The 25,003-nt window shown below is 36.7% G+C and overlaps 1 long non-coding RNA gene across 2 annotated transcripts in view; it reads right to left on the bottom strand.

Annotated features, from left to right (window-relative positions):
* Nucleotides 1-24,742, bottom strand: part of LOC124241509 (uncharacterized) — a 28,951-nt gene extending 4,209 nt beyond the window's left edge. The window contains exons 1-3 of one of the 2 annotated variants that reach the window (XR_006889234.1): nucleotides 24,653-24,742; nucleotides 18,344-18,460; nucleotides 334-431 (exon numbers count right to left, since the gene is read on the bottom strand). This is a non-coding gene — a long non-coding RNA (uncharacterized LOC124241509). Of the gene's footprint in view, nucleotides 1-333; nucleotides 432-16,173; nucleotides 17,596-18,343; nucleotides 18,461-24,652 lie in introns of those variants that run through there. The other variant, XR_006889233.1, reaches the window with a different exon arrangement.
* Between the last annotated feature and the right edge of the window lie 261 nt (nucleotides 24,743-25,003).

Below are 25,003 nucleotides of genomic sequence, written 5' to 3'. Positions count from 1 at the left end.
ATATATATTTTCAGGCTATAAAGTAAAACACTATTCTATGAAAAAAACATTAATAAGGAACCACCCAATTTCTTCAAAGAGAATATATCTAATAGAAAATATTATGCAGCCAAGTATATGTGGCATCTAGACCACTTCTAGCTAGAATTTTTAGAATTCAGGGCATTGCATAATTTTTGCCCATGTGAAGATGTAACTGGTAAATTTATTTCTTATTCTGTAGAATAATAATGGGAAAGCATTGGTTAACACCTGGAATAAAAGTTCAAATACATCTTCCAATATCACTCTCTGTATCTTGCTCTTTTCTCTCTTTAAATGTGCAGAGCTCACCTTGATCTCAAATTGTCTTGAAGTCAACAACTCCTGCACACGAAGGAAGCAAAATTGGGCCTTTGATCATAGGTATTCACTCTCACAACAGGGAGAGACTAAAAGAGACGAAAGGTCACACAGCTGTCAGAGGGAACAGCTTTTTAAAATTCCAAAAATATGTTTAAAAGATTGAAATAAAATAGCCAGATTCCATTTTTTTAGTCTCATCGTTATCAATCTAAGATCATTGCTGAAAAATGATGGCACCTAAAGCATTTTTAATGCATTTTTATTGTTAATTCATGTTGAACCACCCAGGAGAAAATCCTCAGAATGATCTCCTTTCCTGCTTGCCCAGGAAATACCTGGGCTGAAGAAAAATCAACTTCATCAATAAACATATGTATGCATGTGCCAACATAAAGGTGGCAAACTATTAGATTCTCTCAAATCTGTACAAAAACAACAAAGTGAGCAGGACACTGAACCTCTGAGCAGTCTGAGTTTCCCACACTGGTTCTTTTACTGACAAGAAGCTATGATTTGTGTTACCAAAAAATGTCAGCTCCCAATTTGGATGAAGCTGAGATGAATTATACATAGGTCGTTGGAAGCCGTGTGGTCTACAGTGAACGAGAGATCACAACAAAATTCAACCACTGATGTGCTGAGTGCTTCGAATAACTGAATCATTATCCATCTGCCTCAATTTAAGCATTCAAAAAATGGGGCTGTGCAGAGAACTAATTATTAATGTATGCCTGTAAATTATTTTGAACTTCTCTTAGTAAAAACATCAAACAGAGAAAACGCTGTTGTTTGTCTATACCGACCATTACTGGGTTTTCTTTTGGGCCAAAATATGTTTCTATTCCTATATTTTTCCTGGCCCCCGAGTCACTGTTGCCCAGCTGTTCTTGCCTGATCTATTTTCTAAATGATCATTTCTAATGACTTTCTGATCATCTCTTACAGGATATTTTGTATCAGTCCCTATCTAGAGAACTATAAAAAGAAATTGGGGGTTGGGCACGGGGCGGGGGGCGTCTGCATCATTATAACATTTATGTCAAGCAGTAGGGAAGTTCCAGTTAATGAAAGCAGAGTTACTTCGCTTTTCAGGAGTACAGATAGGAAAGAACCGCGCTAGTTCCCTCATCCTAACTGGGAGCTATATGACTCCCATTGAAATTAAATTCTGACAAGTTTCTCAATGTGTGAAGTCTTGTGCTCTTACAGAGAAGTCTAGGCACAGGCTAGAACTAGACCAGGAATAGAAAAAAGTGACACAGAACAACGTAAACCCGTGAGACAGACAGTGACAGATAGTTCCTCTCAGAATCCAAATAGCCAAGTACTACAGAGTTCTTAAGTTCTAAGTGGAGAAACTGCTGAGCTAGAATGGCAGCTAGATGAAATCCAAAATCCTAAAACTAGTAATGCCAAAAGGTATTAAAGTCACCTGTCAAAAGGAATGGTACTGAGAATAATGCCAGGAGTTCTAGACTTCCGTGGACCCAGCTATCTCACGAACACGTTCTACTGGGAACAGAGAAAGGCAGCTAGAGAATATATGTGATCTGTTCTCTAAAAATGCATCATCTTCCCTGGGAAAGCAACTCAAAAGGCATACTTCATCTTTATATTGTTTAAATCTATGATACCCAAAAGCTCCACCTTGCGTGTGTCATGAAGCAAAATAAACAGGTTTTTGTATGATACAACTTTTATATGAAGAAATATAGCTAGGCCTGGCAGTAATATGAGCCCACTATACATGAAAGGTGAGCTTATAACTGCACTCTGAACTCATCTTCCTTGGGGAGCTTTGAGCTAGCATTTTATGGGGGGAGAGAAACCATCAGAATAGACATTACTGAAGAGATTCCAGTAGCAAAATTTTAAAAACTAAACCATAAGCAGGAAAACTTAGTCTGAGCCGCAGAAGAAAAATAAGACAAATAAAATTTTCATAAACCAAAGTCTGCTTATCTTGGACATTTTGCAAATGGAAAACGTTACATTATATGAGATCTTAAGTTGTTTATTTAAGGTTGATATTTCATATCTTGAATTTACACTACCATCATTTCATAGACATCAAAGTAAGTCTGTTTAAACTTTTCTTCCCTCATCTTCATACCGACATGAAAGCTGAATAGGAAAAACCAATCTGGCCAACTACAGGTAACTTAATTTATTCTTGTCCATGTTTCAACATGAAATGTCAGGACTGTAGGGGGGCGGGGTGGCAAGAAGAGTAGATCTAAAAATAATAGTGAATGATATATATATCTGTTGAGGACCTGATCAAGAATGAGCAGCAACTGACCATTAAAGCTGCCACCCATAATTGAAAATATCGAAGTTGCCCAATTTTGAGTACTCTCATCCATAGCAAAAACCCACGGAATACCAGCTGTCATTGTTTTGGCACAGGTAGTATTGTTTCTTCTCCCGCCAGGCCCACACATCTCCGTAGCCTCCCCCAGTTATTTTTACAAGCCGTCCAGCCTCCTGACAGCTCTCCCCACGTCTCTGAGGTGAAGCCCTTTTGAGATTTCCTACCTAACTTGTTTATACTTCAGTGAAAATAAGCCAAAATTTACTGGACATGAGAAGAATTGTGCTTTTACTATCATTATTACTCTAAAGGTAATATAAAAGAGATTTTAGGGTAGGGTTTCCACATAGAGCCATGTGGCTTAGACTGCACACCACACAATACCATCCAACACCATGGGATGACACTCACTTGGACTATAATGTGAATGGTGCCTGCAGAAGTTGTAGAATGCAATGGCTCTTCTATGTGTCCACAAGAGTATAGAGAGTTTAACCATCAGATGAAACTGGTTTGTTCTTCCCAAACAGCTTCCTAGTATTCTTCTTAAAAAGATGTGTAAATGACTTTTCTATTTTCAAGTTGAACAGAGAACTTCTGTAGAATATAGTTTTCATATTCTTTCATGATACATTATTAAGCGAACTAAAAAGGGAGAAAACCTTAAATGTCTAATTTCCCTGACCAAAGAGAACATTTCAAAAAGAAGGAAAGGTGTTTAGTTAGTTTGTTTTGTTTCTTAGCTGGTGTATTCACCAGAGCTCTACAAGAGTCTTCTTTATTTTTAACATGCAAAGGTACAAACTGCATTTTCTGAAAAGAATATTTTAATTTCTTGAATAGTCTTCACTATGTTATTATGTAGAGTGGCAATTTTAATTCATCAGGTTAAATCATTTCAGAGCTAAATGATTTTATTCACATCTATTAATCTTAAAAAGACAAGCAAATGATGGAGTTTTTTTATTGGATTTAGTTTGCCTTTTTCCCAATCAAATTGAATGTGGGTCAATTGTTTATAGGTGCTATTGTTAATCTAAAAATGTCCATCTTAATGATGATCCCCTATTATATTTAAGAAAGTAAAAGACCTTGGGAATAATGTATCTCCTTTTCCCGTTTCCTTAAGCAGTACTGAGAAGAAAAAGGAAGTCACAAATATAGAAAAAAATCTCACCGATACCTCCCAAATCTGAAGGATGCGGCCTGGTGAAGAGGAAAGCATGACAATAAAGCAGAGAAGGTAGAATGTCCTTCTAGGTTTGAAACCTCTTCCCCCACAATAGACTGATCATAACACATCAGAAGCTGAAAGAACTCCCTACGTCACCAATTTGTTTATCTCTCACTTAAAAGGAAGCAGGAGACACCCATGTAGTGGCTTCCAAAAAATAATTGTACCCACTGCAAATGCTCAACAAAATTGAATAAGAAAAGGGGAAAAACAAAAACACATTAAAAGGTTAATTGGGGGCCGGCCCATTAGGGTGTAGTCGTTAAGTTCGAGGACTCTGCTTTGGCTGGTGGTCAGGGTTGGCAGGTTTGGATCCCAGACACAGACCTAGCACCGCTTGTCAAGCCATGGCACAAGCGTGCCACATAAAATAGAGGCAGCATCCCACATAAAATAGAGGAAGATTGGCACAGATATTAGCTCAGCAACAATCTTCCTCACAAAAAGAAATAATAAAATAAAAAAAGATTAATCAACCTGGTGAAAGAAAATTAGAAAACCTGTGTGATGATCATTTGCTTTGTTGCTATTAAGTAGCACCAGAATTACCTGGAAGAATTCCTAAATTTTACTTCTATTTTCACCTCCATAGACAAAGGTAGAAAGGCAGAGAGACAACTGGAAAGAGGGAGATGAGTGAGGGCTGCCCAAAATGAAGGCTTCGCAGAACAGAATTGGGAACCGAAGGCCATCTTCCAAGAGATAGGGATAAGCATCTGGTGCCAACAATCTCCATGAGATACACTGAAGCGTTCTTCAGATATATCCCATGGCCTGGGTCACTGCCCCAACCCAAGACCTTCTGCTGGGTTTATCTGGCTGCAACACACAGCCTCATTGTGCTAGGTCCTGAGAAAACTCGCCCCTAGCCATTTTATCCATGTGCCCATTTGGCCTGCAAGAAGATTCTAGAATGTTTGACTCCCACCAAATTATGGAGTACAGCTTAACCAACTGCTGGCTCCTCAATCCTTGCCTCACCAACAGAGGGAACACACCAGCCTGATTCCTGCCTTCAGAGTTTTCCAGATAAGAGGTAAGCTCAGGTCTCCTCATTTTGCAATCAGCTTTAATTTTCTGGATGGTTCTTTTGAGTCCTCCCTCATTTTGCTTGAGGAAAAGGGAATGAACTACCCTCTCTTAGCCTCCCTTTTCTTTCCCATGAGTGAGAGGATGCCATAGTATTCTCTACTCCTAAAAATTCTCTTCGAAGAATTCACTTGATAAATCTCTAGCTCCCTCTAATGTAGACCAGAGCTGAATGATGGTTGCAGATCTATATGGTCACTTGTTGAGTGCATGCTGCAAAGATGTACCTAGCACATCTGTTCAGATTATGAAGTACTTATCATCCATTGGCCTCAGCTTTGAGGTTTAACCAATGTTCTGAACTAGCAGGATAAATTCCATTTGCTTTATGTTATGTAATATTTGAAATATTTTGTTTATAACATTGTTCAGGGCCATCTATTTTTGGTTGGTCTAACTCATATTTAAACTAGAATGCCTTGTTTTTTTTTCAAAGATTGGGAAAAGTAAAGCGTCTACCTACCATCTTTATTCTCACAGAGGGGCCGTGATTTGAGTCTTGTTGGTTTAATGGTTCACTGAAAGGTCAAACAAGTTCTCTTTTTTGTTAGTTAAAAGAACCAATTGTTGCTAGCTTCAATTTTAATGTCATGTAAATCGAATCTTGTCCCATAATTCCAGATTTTCTTTTAAAATACCAAAAGAGGTATGATGTGATTAAGTCCATTAAATGTATCTTCTAAATGTCATGCTCTCCTTTCAAAACCAAACAAAAGTGTCAGCCCTTATGTCTGGAACAGCGTATGGATGCTCATCCACAGATGTGAGCTGGCTTTGGAGGCACATGATTGTAGGGAGAATTTGGACTCTAAGTTATATGACATTTTTGCTAGGCACTCAATTTCTCTAGACCTCACTTGTTTAAATATACAGCAGATATGCCAGATGCCCCTCAAAACCCATGTTTTTCTCTTCTTTCTAGGTACATAGCTAGTCTAGGTACATTTCCCAGCCTCCCTTCCAATCAAATGTGGCCATGTGGCTGAGTTGTAGTCAATGGAACTTGAGCAGAAGTGATGTATGCCTTGGAGGCTCATCCCATTAAAACCTCCCAGATGTACTCTTCTGTGTTCTCTCTTCTTCTGGCTGGTTAAAAAGGAGATGACTCTCAGGGAGACTTTGACCAACATGTTTATTAGATGCAAAACTGCCTGCCTTCTCAGAATGTCTCATTGCCTCATTCTTTCCAAATATACCAATCACTGCCTGGACCATTCTGCAGCTGCCTTTACTGGTACCATTAATGAGTTCTCCAGGCTAGCTGGAGCCCCAGGGGAATCCCTATGCCTGCATGGCCTCATGGCCCTCTCATGCCCATACTGCTCCGTGATCCTCTCTACTTTTGCAGGAAATGCCACACTGTATCCATAGTGGCTGGCTTCCTGAGAGAACACTGCAGGGCAGACCATACAACCTAGCAGTGCTACAGAGTTACAGCCCTATAGTGTGAAACTTGACCACTGAGAAACGCGAAATAAAACCAACCTTGGGTGGAGAAATGGCTCCACATTTAGAGGAGCCCTCTCTGCCGGGCTCCTTTTCTTCTAGCATGTCTTGAAGAAAATGTCCAAAGGGGGATTTTCTACTTCTTTCCACCCCTTTCCCTCCCATGAATCCAGCTGCCTTGTGCCTTTCCTACTTACCCCTTGGATTTAATGTTCTTCTTTTTTTTTATGTTTTTAGACTCCCATCTTCTCATGTGGGCTACTTCCATTCCAGAATGGAGATACTCCAACCCATGTATATTTTAAAGGGAGAGTTTCTGTCATGGAGGCAAGTATATCACAATGTATTATATATTAGTTTTTATGAGTTAAGTTCTTTCCCTTTGTTTGAAGAGTCAAACTTGTTAGCAGTAAAATGATGAAGAATATATTCATCTTACTACTCAGACTATTTGAAGTAGGAAGAATGCAATGACAACTCTGGGTCAATAGCTTTAAAAACATGACCTTTAAATGAACAAAAACTTCCCCTGTTGTGAGAGGAGAATGAATTTAGCAAAAAGAACAAAGACAGATAATTGTGCTACACATCCAATTCTGCAAAAGAAGTGACTGAACTTCCCAAAAGGACTCCAAGCAGGTTTAATTCCTTGCAGGTGTTGTACCCTCTGCTTCCTTCCTAGGCCCTCTTTATGCCATGCTTCTGTTTTTGTTTTGAGCCCAGATTTAGCAATCATCTCCACTTACTAACTATATCGTTTTTGGCAAATAATTTAAATTTTTTGAGTTTCAACCTTTCATTATAAAATGTGAGTATATTTACTTTCACAGGTTGTGGGAGGATCAAATATGATAGTGTGCTAAGAATATTCTAACATATGATCTGTCACATGGTAAGTACTCAATATTACAGTATGTTGGGTCCCTCCCTTTCCTTGATCTTCATCTCTCTGTAGATAATTGAAACTATGAGTCAATGCTGAGCATGATCGGGAAGGTAGATCATATCTGATTGCAAGTAAGAAAGTTAAACTATTTTTGCCATTTGTGTGTGAGGATCCTGAGGCAGGAGAGACGCCTACTACATGAGTAAATGGACCTCTTACAAATGTCTGCTCTGATAAGTCTGGTGCTTCTGTTAGGAAATCAAATCTTGCATTAATGGGTTTGCCTTCTTTCTAGGTCACATAGGAAAGCATCGAATCTGGCCTGGAAGTTTCTCTACTCCTTAAAATCATTGCAAATTTCTGCATTTATCTTTCTAAGACAAAACTGAATGCATTAAGAGAAGTCACACAAGTAGAAAATAAACTGTACGGCAAGATACTTTCTCTTTATTGACAACTGAATGGAGATTGAAATAAAACAGGGAGGTAGACAATATGGTCAAGTGATATGAGTGTGATTAATGTTCTAAGCAATTTCTAACCAAGTCAAAGCATCTATTTTACTATTTATTAACAGACCCAAGGGCCTTTTGGCCAGTTAGTTTTGATAGGCTCCAACTGGAGACCTTAAAAATACACAAAGAACCATTTCCTGGGCTAGAAACCAAGGAGTTAGATAAATAGTAAGTAAAGGAGTTAATCATTTGTGTCCTTGAATACTTTATGTCGATTTCTACCTCTGATTAAGCTGACTTCTCATAGATATGTTACGTGGATTACGTTACAAGATACGTTATGAGATATGTTTTTTCTCTCTCTCTCTCTCTGTCTCCATCTACAAAATGGGATCATGGAATCATATTACTGAAAGGAGCCTCAAAAGACTCTGTAGTCTGTGGTCTTGTCTCCCAAGAGGCCTCAAGTCCTAAATCAATTAGTATCTAACCTGCTCATACAGCTAATGCCCTTCATTGGTCACCTACTCTGGTAACTAATAATCCAAAAGTAGTAAACAAACAAACAAAAAAACAAATAGACAAGGGTTTTTTGGTCCACTTCAATTCAATTAATATCAACAAATATTTACTGCTTCCTTTCTTTACCATGTGTAGACAAGAGTACTTTGATCCAGTCAATGTATTCTGAATTGTTGAGTGAGATAACTGTTTGACTTACTTTGAAATTGAGGGTGTGAAGGGGAAATCTTTAGTAACTGCAAATTTTTCTATTCTCTCTTAGTAATTACTGTAGTTTCATAAATGTTTCTAAGTGCTCAAATTCGAAAAGCAGTTGGGAATCTGGGGAATATAGAGTAAAATTGATTTTAGTGTATCAAATTACTCAAAATTTTTCTACAATTTTCACTCAGAAAGAACTCATAAGGCTGAAAACTTCTGAGCTTTGGAATGTTAGAAATGGAATTGAAGATTTTATTGCAGCTGCCAAGTCCTAAGCACGTATTGATATCTGTCAAAATGAAGATGCAATCAATCCTCATTATTTATGGACTCTGTACTTGCGAATTCACCTACTCCCAAAATTTGTTTGTAACCCCAAAATGAATACTTACTGCGCTCTTTAGGTCATTCATAGACACGTGCAGAGCAGCAAAAAACTTGAGTCATCCGATGGACACATTCCCAGCTGAGGCTGAACAAGGCGACACTGCCTTCTTGTTTCAGCTCTCATACTATAAACAAGTGTCCTTTTTGTGGTCTATTTAGTGCCATGTTTTTCACATTGTTGTGCCTTTTGTTGGTCATTTCACTGTGTAAAATAGCCCCCAAGGAAAGTAACAGTTCTGTCTAGTGTTCCTAAGCACAGGAAGCCCTGATGTGTCTTACAGAGAAAATACATGTGTTAGATAAGCTTCTTTCAGGCATGAGCTACAGTGCTGGTGGCCGTGAGTTCAAAGTTAGTGAATCAACCAAGCTTATTAAATAAAGTGTCTTCAAACCAGAAACACACGTAAAAGATGGTTATGTGATGATCAATCACAACACTGATCAGTGTTGTGACCAGAAGTTCACAGGGACCTTGTTTTCCCCTCGTTCACTATTCATCAATTCAGTGTTTGTAGCAACTTTAGAGAACATCACTACTGCAAGCAATGAGAAACTTCCACAAAAACTTGTGGCCAGAATTAGTCTATAGATGATCAGACGATGGGTATACTCTTGAGTTGCACTTCAATATGATCCCACAGCTGCTATAAGTTGATCTTTAACCTCCTCCAACTCGACCAAAGGCTCTGCTCACTTTACCTTCCATCCCTACCTCATTATTATAAACACTTGTTAACTTGGGGTCTCCTAGTTAACATAGTAGGCTCAAATTCCTATAGAAATCTGAAGCCTTCCTTGAGATTTCTACAGATACCTAAGGATTGTATGTTTTCTTGCTCAACTCTCGCTCATGCTACTGGTTCTGATGATTTCATTCAGTCTATGGACTGCCTCACCATCTCATTTCCATTAAAAAATTATAAATACACAAAACATTTCATGTAAGTGACGGGAAAGTTTAGTGATATCACTTGAAGTTTGGGGGCTGTGGAAACAGGACAGGATCACAATTCAGGAAAACAAGCAACTTTATAGTGAACATTATTCTTATTCTTAAAATATACTTCAGCCACACCATCACCGGAGAACTCTCAGTGCTCTTCCTCCTCCATCACGTCTTGACCTCACACCATGATGCTCCATTCCCATTCCCTCCCAGAAGCTAAAAAATGTATCTTATTTTTTCCTACAAGGAAGTTTACTATTCCATTATTTTGCCCTGAAGCAATATGATTATTCATACCTTAAAGATTTCATCATCTATACCAAGGGGCCTATCAAGGTCTTTTTCTGAACCAAAATTAAGTCTCCTCCCTAATAGAAATTCTATTGCCAGCTGTTAGTGAAGAACATGAGACTTAGAGGGGTTTAGTACCTTTTCAGCATCACAAAGCTAGTCCATGGTGGAGCAAGGATTGCAGCCCACAGTCTATTATCTTATTGTCTCCTCCTCACAAATACCATCCCTTCCTCCCCTGATATCTCAGCTCACATATAAATGGCCACTAACTCCATCTTTCTCACCTTAATTCTAAATGTCAGGAGGCCTGGATTCACACAAGTAAGACTGCATCTACTGGCTTAAGCAAAAAATGGAAAGGAAAACTAAAAAGGCAACAAGCAAAAGAATGTATAGAAGCACTGCTGTGTGTAGTAGAGATGATAGGCTTGAGTGTAGGGTCAAATTTGTGCAGTGAGATCATGCTTTATAAACACCATCTACTCCAAACATATAGCAATGATAGGTGAAATATTAAGAGAAACCAAAAAAGACATACTCAGATTCCTATAAAAGATAATATCCAGACTATCCGAAGAGTAGATGGGAGATGAAACATCAAGTGTGTTGCCATCCAGGTCAGAAGGGAGCAATGGCCACTGGGAATTTGACTTCTGTGGAGAAAGGGGAGCTGAAGGTGTATTATGCAAGATGGGGACAGTAGTGTCACTGCGTGAAACCAGGGACTGCTATGAGTCCCCTCACATGTGAAAGGACGCTGAGAAAAAGGGTGATAGATCTGCTGATGGGGACTTCAGCTTTATCAGTCTCTGTGAGCCCAAGGAAAAATATAACCTTGGTACTAGAAGCTAAGCTACACTGCTTACTGGGTCTTCCATACTCCATATATCAGTGGAGCTTGATTACAAACCCTAGTTTTTGACTGGGGGCCCAGAGAACTAAGTGGAGACAACCATAAAACAGCTCAATAGTACAGGGGGATGAAGAAAACAGAAACAAAAGTACTCAAAATAAGCCTGCAGGGGCAAGCCTTGGTGGCCTAGTGGTTAAGTTCAAGGTGCTCAGCTTCAGCAGCCCAGGTTCAGTTCCTGGGTACAGACCTACACCACTCATTAGTGGCCATACTGTGGCGGTAACGCACATACAAAAAATAGAGGAAGATTGGCAACAGTTGTTACCTCAGGAGGAATCTTCCTCAGCGAAAAAAAGCCTGCAAATTCTAAAACAAATATTTAAAAACATAATAAGCTGGGGCCAGCCCCATGGCAGAGTGGTTAAGTTCATGCGCTCTGCTTCAGTGGCCCAGGGTTTCACTGGTTCAGATCCTGGGCATGGACATGGCACTGCTCACCAAGCCATGCTGAGGCAGAGTCCCACACAGCACAACCAGAAGGACCTGCAACTAGAATATACAACTATGTACTGAGGGGCTTCTGGGAGAAGAAGAAGAAAAAAAACAAACAAAAAAAAGAAGATTAGAAACAGATGTTAGCTCAGGTGCCAATCTTTAAAAAAGTAAAATAATAAGCTAAATAAAGTGAGAAAAATAGATTGTACTTGATGTGGAATTTATTTCATAAAACTTAAAAAGGAATCTGAAATAATGTAGGGAGGATTTCAAAGAGAAATGAAGATGCAACATCCCTTTAGAAATAACAAGACATCATGAAACCAAAATAAGTAGAAAGAATACAGGATTAAGTTCATATTAAAAAGAACCAATCAGGGTTCCACTTACAATCTGGATGTTTAAGCTTCTACCATAAGTGACTCTCCTGCAGATAACTATAAACTTTGGACAAAATACCAAAATCAACAACCTGGAAAGCGAACCAAAGCAAGGGCTGAGATTCCCATGTTTTATAGCTTTTAGCCTGAAGGCAAGTAGAAGTTGATGCTGCACGAGGTGGCTAAAACTCCAATAGGAAAATCACAGTGTTCCTCACCTGAAGAAGAGGACAGAGTTCAGAGCAACCACAGACACTGGAAAATGAGGAGGAGAGGAATTCTGGAAAAAAGAAACCAGAGAAAGAAAGCCCTAAATTCTGTGTGTAGACTGTGCACAAACCTCGGGCAAATCCGTGAACCATGCATGCATTGGACAGACTCTACTACAGGTAAAGAACCCAACTAAGATTCGAGTTGCTTCCCAAGAATCAGAGTTTGCAATTTGTGTCCAACCAAGTCAGCATCTGCTAAAATACAAAAGTCAACACTCTTTGGTGGAATATAGCAGAGTTTCCACAACATAACATTTCACAATATCTAGGATAAAATCCAAAATTACTCAACCAGGAAAATATGACCGATTTTCAAGAGAAAATATAATAAACAGAGACCAATCCTTGATGATCATAAATTGGAAGTAGCAGACAAGGATATTAAAGCAGCTATTATAACTATGCTCAAGTACATAAAGGAAAATATAAGCACAATAAATAAATTTCAGCAGAGAAGTATATTAAAAGATGAGAATTCTAGAACTGAAAAATATATCTGAAATAAAAGAATATATATTTGGATGGGTTTAACAGCAGAATGAAGGTGACGGCAGCAAGCCAATGAACTTGAAGTTAGGTGAACAGAAATAATCCAATCTAAAGAATAGAAGATAAAAAACTGAAAAAAAAGACTAGAGCTTCAAGGACCTGCTGGACAATATGAAAAAATCTTTATATATATGATATCTATATAAAGAGAGAGGGAGAGTCGCAGCAGCAGAAAAGAGAATGAAATAGAAAAAAATATTTGAATAAAAGCTTTCCTGTTTGATAAAAATATGAACTTGCAGATTCAGAGATCTCAAGGATCCCCAAGCAGGACTACTATGAAGAAAACTACAAATGGGCACATGATAGTCAAACTACAGGAAACTAAAGATGACGAGTAAATCTTGAAGGCAACCAGAGGGAAATGTTTAGAGGGCAACAAGAATCTGAACCACCATCAACTTCTTATTAAAGCTTCTGGGGGCCAGAAGATAGTGGAACAACATCTTTAAAAAGCTGGGGGTGGGGGGAAACCATAAACTCAGTATTGTATATCCAGTGAAAATATTCCCAAGTATGAAGGCAAAATAAGGACATTTTAAAAGAAAAGAAAAAATGCATACTGCCAGCAAGCCTTTACTCTAAGAAACACTAAAGGAAGTTCTTCAGGCAGAAGGGAAATGATACCAGATAGAAACTTGAATCATCAGATAAGAAGAAAGAACATAAAAAATGGTAAATATCTAGGTAAATCTAAGACTAGTATTTCCTTTTAATTTCTTTAAAACACATAGGACTATTTAAATAAAAAATTATAGCACTCTCTTGTGAGTTTAAAAAGTATGATGGAATATATATGACAACTATAACATAAAGGACATGGGGTAAATAGACTTATATTATTGAAAGTCTTTATTTCATGTGAAGTGGTATAATATTAACTCTAAGGAGAATGTGAAAAATTAAGGATGTATATTATAGAGAACCCATTAGAAGAAGTAACGCAAAGTTACAAATTTAAAAAAATAGATAAATTAAAATAGAATTCTAAAATATTCAGATGATCCCATATAAGGCAGGAAAAGAGGACAAAGAGACCAAAAAAACCAGAAGAAACAAACAAAAAACAGATAATAAAATGGTAGATGTAAATCTAACCATAACAATAATTTCATTAATTATTAATGTACTAAACACTCCAATTAAAAGGCAGATTTCAGAACAGATTTAAAAAGATATGCAATCTAAAGAGATGCATGTTATATTAAAAAATAAAGAGAAAGAGAAAGATGTAAAAGTCTAAAGAAAGTAAATGAATGGAAAAAATGTATGCAAACATTAGGCCTTAGAAGGCTGAAGTGTCTATATCATCAGATAAAAGAGAAATCAAGAAAGAGACTATTACAAGAGCTAAAGAGGAAAGGAAATTTCATGATGATACAGGACTTAATTCATCAGGAAGACATAACAGCCCTTCAAAATATATAATGCAAAAATTGACAGAAAAGAAAGGAAAAATAGAAAATTCCACCATCTTAATTGGAGATTTTAATACCCCTCTTTGTAATTTATATACCAATTAGATAAAAATAAAATAAAATAATTCTCAATTTAGAATTTTGTAGATAGTTAAAACCAACATTTATCAGTGAAAGTAACAAAAAGATATTTTCAGACTTTCAAAGACTGTGAGAGTTTGCCATCCACAGACCTGCGATAAAGGACTATTAAAAGATGTACATAACCAAAAGAAATACAAACCAAAGATGTGATAAAATGTCAGCTATTTTAATAATATTTTTTAAAAATAACAAATTTGTGGGTTTAAAATGATAAAATAAAATTCTAAATAATAAGATTGCAGAAGGATATTCAATGCATACTCAAAGCATCCCAATACCTTTGTCATGTTTAGGAAAAGAATAGAAATACTGAATAATGAAAGCCCTGTTTAGAAAAAAATACAATTAAAAATATATCTTAACATTTTAAGAGTAACACTAAAACAATAAAATACAAGTTACAGCTTTCAAATAGCATAATCAAAAAATTGCATCAATCTAACCGAAAGCAAGGAAGGTAAAAAGAAAAAGAACAATAACCACAAAATACAAAAAGATAGTAGAAATAAGCCCAAATACATGAACTGCCACCAAAAAAATGCAATAGTTCTAATTAATATAGCAATTATCAATTGATTTTTCTTTAATTCCAACCTATACTATGCTTTCAAAAACCTAACTAAAAAAAGACTTCAAAAAGCCTAACTCAAACGAGGCCAAAATGAAAAATTGAAAAATAAGGGAAAGGAATAGCACTTTTATCAAAATACTAGTCTTGTAAAAAGCTTGAGTAACAATATTAATATCAGGCAAAATAAGGTCAAAAGTCATTAACCAATACAGAGAAGAAATTTGTATAACAATCAAAGGAACAATCCACCAAGAATAAATGTTATTCATGAACTTGTATGTACCTAATAGTATAGGTATAAACATCAAAAGCAAAAACTTTTAATTACCTTCATTAGAAACATACATCCAGAAGAACTTGTTTCCACTGCCACCTGGGAAGTGACTAATTAACAGACCTCAGATCAATCAGTTAAACTCTGCTCTCTCTTTATGAAATTGTGATATTCATGCTTGTCTTACTAAATGCAATGATTTGTTTTAACTAGATAAAGCTAATCGACAAATACAGACTGACATACATATATATGTATATGAGCAGACATGCATGTATGTATGTATATTATACATAGAGATACTAACAGACACAAGACAAGAGGAAAAGAAGGAAAAACAAAAGATCCACCAGGAAAATTCAGGTAACATCAGGTGGAGAGGCCTACTCGGAAGGAAATGGATAAATAAGCAGGGAGCACAGGGAAAAACAAAAGTCAAGAGGGACATTGGAAAGAAGGAAAGAAAGAACTAATCACAAAGATCTAAATCCAGGGAGTTACAAAGAATAACTAAGATAAATAAAAAATAACATTTCAGCAAAGAAAAGTGAACCATAGGATTTTTTCTCCATATCATACAATCCATATCACATTACTTAAGTCATACAGTAAAATAATAAGTAACATTTTTTACCATTTCATAAATGAACAGTTTATCAACATTAAAACAGACATAATCCTTGGTTCTAAAGTGTCTCCTGAAATCTCTTTTTAAAAAAATAAGTTTTGGTTGGATTATGTCAAGAAGTCATGCCACAAGGCACTTGCTTTGGTGGAAGCTTTTTAAAATTTCAAGTACAAAATGAGCTGCATCACAAAAGTATGTAAAATCTGACAGTTTATATGACAGGTTAAAGAGAAATTAGGTACTTGGTGCTTTAAGAATAGAAGTAGTATGATTTCACTCATATGTGGAAGATAAACAAACAAACACACAGATAAGGAGAACAGATTGGTGGTTACCAGAGAAGAATGAGGTGGGAGGGCAAAAGAAGTAGCGAGCCACACATGTATGGTGACAGGTAGAAACTAGACTTCTGGTGGTGAACACCATGCAGTCTATACAGAAGCCAAAACATAATGATGTACACCTGAAATTTACACGATGGTATAAACCAATGTCATCTCAATAAAATAATAATTTTAAAAAAAGGACAGAAGTAGTTAAATAATAATGCAGTTCACAAAGACAGTTGTTGAGTTCCTTTCCCTTACTTTGATCTGTCACCAATGTGTGAAGTTAAACAGACAAACTTCAAGAGTTCTCAATATCCTTTTAGCCCTTGGATAAGTAATGTCCACTGGAAGACTCTTCACTGAAAAGCTGAGAACTAGTACAGAACAGCTAAAAAGAGCACATTCTTGTCTTCCCTAAACCTACTTTCTAAGGCAGAAAATACTGATGATGCCAAAAGATTAAATCATGTCAATGAAATATAAGAAAATATGTTAGTTATTTAGAGATAAGAGAGATTAAATGTTTTCCTGCCTATAAGCTTCTTCAAAGTAGGATCCATACGTCTTTTTCAGCTCTGTTCCTGCAGGGACTAACACAGGGCCAGGCATAAAACAGGTACTCAGTGCTTGATTGCTGAATGGAATTGAATTAAGAAGGCGTTGGTTCATTTAACTGGGTCTAAAATGAAAAGGGAACACTAGAAAAACCAACATGCGTGGAGAACAGTAACATCCGTGAATGGCTGTTTTTACCACCCAGCACTCACTCATGTTTCTCCTGGTAACAGTGCCCTGACGCTAGTTCCCCCTCTCTCTCAGCACGTGGATTCCAGGTGACCCTCCAGAGATAGCTTAAGGATGATGTGTGACACAGACCTAAGCCAATCAGCATGGCACACTAACCTAGGCCATAGTGACTGGTTCAATGATGGGCACCGGCCGACTTATAGACAAAGAGACACTTCTAGGAATCCAGGGACAAAGGTTCTCACTCTTTTGCATGAGATTTGAAAACAAGACCACTAAAGATTAACAGCTGCTGCTGACCATGAGGAGAGAGCCCTCCTGGGGTCAAAGTCAACCAAAACAATGTAGAGATGAGATAGAAAGAGAAATCCCAGCTCCAGTTGGCATTCGTTGAGCCCCTTCATCCAGCCAGACCATATGTCTGCAGGTCAATGTTATTTTGCAACACAGCTTTCAGCAAAGGACAGGGAACCATAGGACTTTCCTCCATATCGCGTAATCTTCATTTTTTTCTGCTCTTGCCCGATCTTACCGATACACCTCTGCTTCTTTTCTTCACTTATTCATGAATGATTCTTGGTCCTCACAACCATCCTCCTTATTTTCTGTGACTCTGCTCATTCCACCCTTTCTAAATGTACTTGTGTTCCAGAATTGTCTTATTTGTGTGTCGGCCTCTTTCCCCTCCGAAATACGAGCTCTGCCAGGAAACAGGTTGTGTCTTATTCATTTCATTTCCACAGAGCCTACACAATTTAATCTCTGCAACACAGTAGGTACTCTCATTGTAGAGGTAGTGTGGTGCTGTTGAGAGAGCTTAAAGCAAGTACAACCAGGTTCAAACTAGCTACGTGTCTACAGTACAGAACATCTTGGCACCTCAGTTTACCCATATGTAAAATAGGAATAGTAATACAACTTTAACGATTGCAGTGAAAGTTAAATAATGTTTGAAACACGTCTACATGATACCTAGTTTACAGAAAGTTCTCAATAATTATCAGTTTTTTCAACTTCATTCCCAATAAACATTGTATAAGTTGATAATTTAAGCAAGATGTAAGGAGAATGTGATAGAGGAGTATAGTCATATAGGAAAAAAGAAGACAAAATTTAGGAGATAATGTAAAGTAAAAACAACAATTTTGGTAAAGGACAAAACAGAGTGAAGAGCACAGATAATTAAATATAACCTAGAAAATTTGAGGACTCAAAGAGGCTACTGACGATTTCATTATAACCCAGACAAAAGGCACAGACCATGTTATCAGTTGGTTAAGAAATCCTCCTCCGCAGTTCTCACAATGTAACTGGCAGTAGCAATGGTAAACTATAATTTAACTGCTGCGACCATGTTGATTAGTCAGACTTTAATTCTCTGTTAGGGCCTCCATCTGCCATCCCAGTAATTAATTACCCAAATTAGCTGTAAGCATTGAGCTCATTGATAAACAATTTAACAATAACACCAAAACAATTTAATGATAACACACAGCATACAGCAAGAATAAAAAAGAAACAGCTGAATATCCAAAGTGAGGTAGAGCTACCTTCTAGAAATTACCTTAGTATTCAGTTGGTTACATTCTCTCACTAGTAACTTAAGGTCCCAGGCCTTCCTGTGAAATTTCCACTGAACCCTTCTCATGAAATTTGTTGACTGGAAGCATCAGGAATAAGTCTAAATATCAAAATGAAGTGAAGATTGAAACATCTATTCAATATGTGGATACTGTGCAGATCAATGAATGAAATATCTCAGCCCACTAGTCTTTTTCATTACTAGAAAGGAGTTAAGCTTAATTATGACAATGCATTTCCACTGACAGAGTAGACAGTGCCTATAAGGCCAATGAGATTATATGTAGATTATCTACAGTATTAACCACATTTCTATTCAAGGAATATAAATTCATGTACATAAATTTAGACAAAGAGTCTAGAATCGTGGCTACAGGACCCTTGGTGAATGGTTATTTCTGGATAGCTGACTTTTTTTGAAAGTTGATTTCATAATTTTACATACCCAAACACTTTTAATTATCTTGGGTAGAATTCTTTCCAAAGTAAATCACTTACTTTCTTAACTCTTTAAACAAAGAATGTTAATGACTCAAGTTTATCATTATCAAGTTTATAAATAACAACTATTAAAGCCTTAAATACTTGAATACCCTTTAAACTAATATTTTCATTACTAAGAATTTATCTTTATAGCATAATCATAAAGGTGCACAAAGATTTTACTACAAAGATATTCATATGAGATTGGTTTCATAAATGATTATTTGTACAATGTACATTCAAAAGCCATTAAAATACTATAGATAAATGATGAATAAAATATGCAGCAATTACAATATTTTTACAAAATGAAAAATGACAACAAACATGTCACTTTTAAAAAAGAAAATATAAATGTTACTTTGAAAATATTAATTGTGATATTGTGCAATGAAACAGTAGTGACCTTAAAACCTACCAATGAGCGTAGAGCTGTTTGCTCTAACACACACACTCAAATCAGGCTCTATTATAGTCCTTTTCAGGTCTTGAGCCTGACTTTTGAAATGTTTCTGCCTGTCTCCACTGCTGTGAGGCTGTCTGCTCTATCTTCTCAATATTGACAGTGCACCTGTCCTTGGCAGCCTTCTTCCATTTTCATTCTTTCAGAGTCATGAGATTGAATAGGATGGCAGTGATGATGGAAACCCCTCACCTTCTGATTGCTCAAGTCACCTCATTGACAACTCTGCCAAATGCCATCCAGCTGAAACTTGTACCCATCCACTTACAACAACTTACTTCTCCCACTGGCTGCCTATTGCTCCCTTTAGTTTAGTGAATTTCTTATTTATAATCCCTGCACAATGTTTACCTTTTGGTTTTAGTGATAGCCCTTGAGGTCATTCAAATCTAAACTCCTTTCCAGTTATAGTTCTTTAAATATTTGAAAATAAGTATTACGGTACCCAAAGTATTTTCTTTTCCTTCATTTTTCATTCATTTAATGGATTATTATTTACACTCTACTTTGTGCTGGTTGCTGCTCTAGACACTGGGAACATATTAAAGAATAAGACCAGTAAGTTTCCTGTCCTCATCAAACTCTCATTCTAGTGGGGAAGAAAATAAAAAAGTAAACAAGATAATTACAGATCACAGTAGGTATCAGGAAGACCTCAGTAGGCTTTTGTTCCAGAAAGGCACTGGGAGAGACTGAGTACATAGGGAAGACACCATGTCTGAGTGGAGACATGACAGTTGAAGCTCCACCCATGGGAAAAGCCAATGGAAAAGCACTTAGGCAGAAGGAGCGGAATGTGAATTCACTGAGATAGGAAAACTCAAAGTGATCAAGGAACATAAAGGGGCGAGGTAGCTGGAGAGGTTGAGAGCTGAGAGGAGCAAGGGCCAGGGATGACGTGGGAGAGCTCGCAGCACAGTCCACGTAGGAAGGTGGTAAAAGGCTTAGATTTCTTTCCAAATGCAATGGCAAGTGACAGGCATGAGAGCAATAAAATCTGATTTATGTTTAAAAAAGACCGTTCTGGAGGCCTAAACATGACACATCCCCATAACCATTTCTCACAGGAATAATTTGTGTTGCTTCTCTTGTTCCCACCCCTCTAAACGTGCCTTAGTTTTTCTACATTCTTCTTAAGAAGGGAGCCCAGAGCTGAAGGCAGTGCTTTGGATGTGATGCGATTGTTTAGAATAAGGTGAAATAATCATCTCTCTCAGTTGGAATGTTCTTCTATTAATGTAGCTGAAGAGCAAGATTTCCTACAAGGTTGGAAATCATATCAAGAAGTTTATGAGAAACAAAGGTAAATAAACTCTTTTTGAGGGCTTAAAGTAGTGGGCAAAATGCAGCCCAGGGACCACATTTTGAAATCCACTGGGCTAGCCGGTGAAGAAGAAACACATGAACTGTAGGCTCTGATGTTTGCAGCACAGACTTTATAATTTTAACTTTCATTCCCCAGAAAAGTTTTCATCTCTTTTCATTCTCCCCTGGATTCCACCTACACACATTGTTATGTATATTCTCCACAGGAAAATGCCAGCTAAAAGGCATTTTATTTTGGGAAGGAGAAATACAACTATGACAGGCCCGCAAACGTGCTTTGGGGAAAACCTGGAATCTGAAGCACGGAAGCTAGCCCTGATATGTTTTATCACTGAGAAGCTTGTGCTAAATTTTGAATTCTCTCTTTCTCGTAGATTTTAGCTACAGCATGCAACTAGTTTCTCTTCTTGGTAAAATCTTTAATGTTCTGAATTCTTTTGTTTCATTGCATATCTGTCTATCTGCTTTCTTGTTTCAATGTATCTTTGTGTCTCTTTCTTGTGAACATGCTACAAAATGCAAACTAATACAAATATATGCTGCTGAAGTGTGGAGAGTTGTGTACATAAATAGAAAAATAAAGCGAATTGCTCTTCCAGCACCAAGTGTTTCTCAGGAAGCATTCTTCCGAATAATGCCTTTCCTTCGGGCTCACGTGCGTACCAAAAAGTGGACAGATATATTACACTTCATGTGTTATATATATTTCGGATGTGACATCATTCATTCCCGTTTTCTATGTATCATTCTAGGAATGATTATTTAAATAGTTTTATTAATAAAATGTTTTGAAAATAATAAACCACAAAATCTATTTTCCCTCTATAAACACCTATTTATTTAATAAATAAAGTTTGTGTTGATGTCCAGGAACCACAAAATAATATGATTAACTATCTATAATGTAGATATAAAAAACTACCAAGCTTCTCACTCTTCTGTGAATCAGTTAAGAATTCATACAGTTATGATATAATCAGAAGTCTTTTAAAAACACCCTAAAGCAATTATGGCACAATTCACCTCAAACAGCATGGATTTTTACAGCTCTAAATTATAGTATGAAGATGGAGACTGCCTAGCTGTCAAACCAGACGTGGGAAGGTGGATGACTGGAAAGCTCCAAGTGTTCTATCAGTTATCTGTTATTCCAGAAAAAAGGACAATAATAAAAGGTACACAACGGAGTTCTTTCTCCTATTCAATTTAAAATGTCAAATTATTTTTTAACCCTCTTGATTAGAAACATCCTCTGAAGGATAACGAAAAAGAAAGAAAAAGAAATTCCCTTCAAGTTGCATTTTATTGAGTTATTTTTAAGAAAATAGAAGAGAAAGATTGACTTGCGGACTTACTCATAGTAAATCTGTTCTGGCAGAAACCCAAACAGAAACTAGAAATTTCACATTGGAAAGTGGGATTTGATCAATATCTTGCTTGACATGAGTCTTGACAGTTTAAGAAAATCAGTGAGTTAACATAGAGTGCCTTGTAAAGAAGTATAGAAAAACCAACGGATATACCAAAACTCAGATTCCTTGTGATAAATGTTAGAAAGGTAAATTTTGGACAGTGAATTAAATGATATGTTAAATTTGAATTATCTCTTTCTCATAGATTTTAACTACAGCATGCAACTAGCTTCATAATTTCTTTGTTGACTCACTTACTGGATTACCTAGCATTGATTAGCTCCAGGATCCAAGGCTGGAACCACATTCCTGAAGTCACCAAGTTAAGAGTATTGCAGGTGCACACAGCCTGATATGTTTTTTAAATGAGTTAGCTCCGCAGGCAACCCTTGAGGGCAATTAGAATTTTGGCAGCTAGGAAGGCAAAATGACCAAAAGCAGCTTTAGCCGAAATAGCTCTACCTAGGAATTATTATTCAAGTCAACACTATGTATGTGTAATTTCCTCTGTGACAAGAGATGGGAGAAACTAAAATTAAATTGTTGGCTGGACAACATTACTAAATAAAACCAAACCAAACCAAAATGAACAAACTTGCCATTTGGCAAAAAACAAGCCCAGGAAGTAATTGTAAATGTAAGAAATCCTGATTGGGACAAAGTCCTTTAGAAGCCAGTACCATTCAACATTTTCATTAAAGGCTTGGAGTGGAGATTTTAATACTAATCAAATTTACAAATGATTAGGAGAATTACAATCTTTTTTAAAATTATGATTAAAATAGAATATGAGCCCGAGAAGTTGAGAAAATGGGTTAAAAACAATAAAAATAGTTCATTCGATATAGGAAAAATGTGAAGTGGTTCACAGAGAAAACATTGAGTACTATAAAACACTAATGGGAATCGAACACCAAAGAGCATGAGGCAAATGAAAGATGTCAATAACATGTCACTAACACAAAAATTCTATAACACATTTGACTCTTCATTAAATAGAGTGTTTCACACAATTGAGTGAATTTCATTTCTGTTGCTTTGACTTAGTACCAAGTGAAGTTCATTCTGGAAGTATTATGTAATAAAAGAGAAACAAATTACATCATTCAGGAGAGAATAAAAGAATTAATAAAAGGTTAAGAAAGAAATACCTTCCATGCAAAAGTTATAGAAATTTGTTAGTCCAGAAAAAAGAAGACAAAAACGATAGAACTCTTGTACAATATATAAATGGAAATTAGTACTAGGTGTAATGGCTAAGAGACTTTAGAGTCATACACCTAGCTTTGAGTCCACAAAACAAGAGCATGACTTGTAAGCTACTTACCTTCTAAATTTCCTCATCTGTACAATGCAGAAAATAATGGGATGCAAGATAGTAGCATTGTTGTGAGAATTAATTGAGATAATAGTGCAGTTCACACTGGTTTCTGAGCTCATTTCCTTCATTAGTTAAGAGAATTTGATTACAATTATGCTTTTCTAAAGCCAGAAACAGGTAATACTAAAATAGATCCCAACTATGGATTATTTTAAAACTGAGTCATCTTTTTCCCAAAATAAAGGGAATGGTCTACGTCAGATTCCCAAACCTGCAAACAAAGCTTGTTTATAATATTTTATTACATTTCACAAGTGCCTTTTGTCCTTGGACAAAACTACAGTTTGCTCTCACTCTTTTTATCTTTTGTGCCTTAAATTTAACTTCTAAGATTTCTAAACTCAATGTATTTCCTACCAAAAACCTCTACATCCTCACTCTTTTCTCATTCCACATATGTATCATTTGCAGTCTGCTTTATTCCAATCTCTTCCTCAAAACTTCCTCTTATCACTTCTCTGACTACTTTGATCAAACTTTAGCTGTCCTAAATTTCACATGAAATGAGAAGTTCTCTGTGAGAGGTGTTAGTAGGACATTTGGGAAAAATCTAGACCAATAACCTGTAACACTATAACCAAAAGCAGCATCTCATGTATTTTACTGTATATAGTTATCAAAAAAGTTTTCATGTATCTTTAGGCTAATTTACTAAAGAAAGCCATGGTTTTTCTAATTTGGTGGATATCTACGTGCCTAAAGGGGAGAGAACATACAATAAACGTAGGGGGTGTGACTGTGAAATCAGTCATGTCAAGCACCCAGCAGTCCTTCATGGTTCATGAATCCTATCACTGAGACATGGAATATCTGAAGTGTCAGATGAAGGAAAACCTGCCTCCAATTTTGCTAAAATAGATCATTTAGTAATATGAAGGCTGTTAAAACCAAAAATATTTATATAAGAAAAAAAAATAATTCAGAGACTTCAGCATGCCAAAATGAAAGGAAATTGATTATTCAAATCACATATTTTTACATGCAATGTAAGAATTCAGGGCTGGATACAGCAAACATCTCGATGTCAGACAAGGAAATATTGAAGAAGTTTTCACTAGGAAGTCTAATAGAAATCTTAAATCTAATAAGTCCAAAACTAGACTTTTGCTTTTCTCTGCAGACAACTTTTAACTTTACCCGAGCCTTCTGCTGCCACCCTTTTGTGTTCAAAGAAATGGCTAAACCATAAAGCACCACCCTGCCCTCAAATGTTCCCAGATAACTCACCTCCAGCCCTCCTCAAGGACTCAGATAAGAGCCTTCTCTATCCTTCTTCACAACTCCCCACAAGATGACCTGATGACTCCCTTGCCTACCTGCCTCTCCTTCAAGACTCTTTCCTTTTGTTTGAGAAGCTCCTCATTAATGAACTTTCTCCCTATTGCAACAGACTGAATAAAACCTTCTTAATTATCTGATCCATTATGTCTTTCACATAATCTGTTTCAACTCTTAGCTCAGTTGCTGGCAATCCATCTGGGTGGTGGCTCAGGCCAAAAGCCTTTGAGTCATCCTTGACTCCAGTCTTTCTCTCAAGCATCTCCATCTGATCTATCAAGAAATCCTTTTGATTCTAAT

This window comes from Equus quagga, chromosome 7 (genome assembly GCF_021613505.1).
Source record: "Equus quagga isolate Etosha38 chromosome 7, UCLA_HA_Equagga_1.0, whole genome shotgun sequence".
Classification (NCBI taxonomy): Eukaryota; Metazoa; Chordata; class Mammalia; order Perissodactyla; family Equidae; genus Equus; species Equus quagga.
This window is presented reverse-complemented; position numbering and strand designations above follow the sequence as displayed.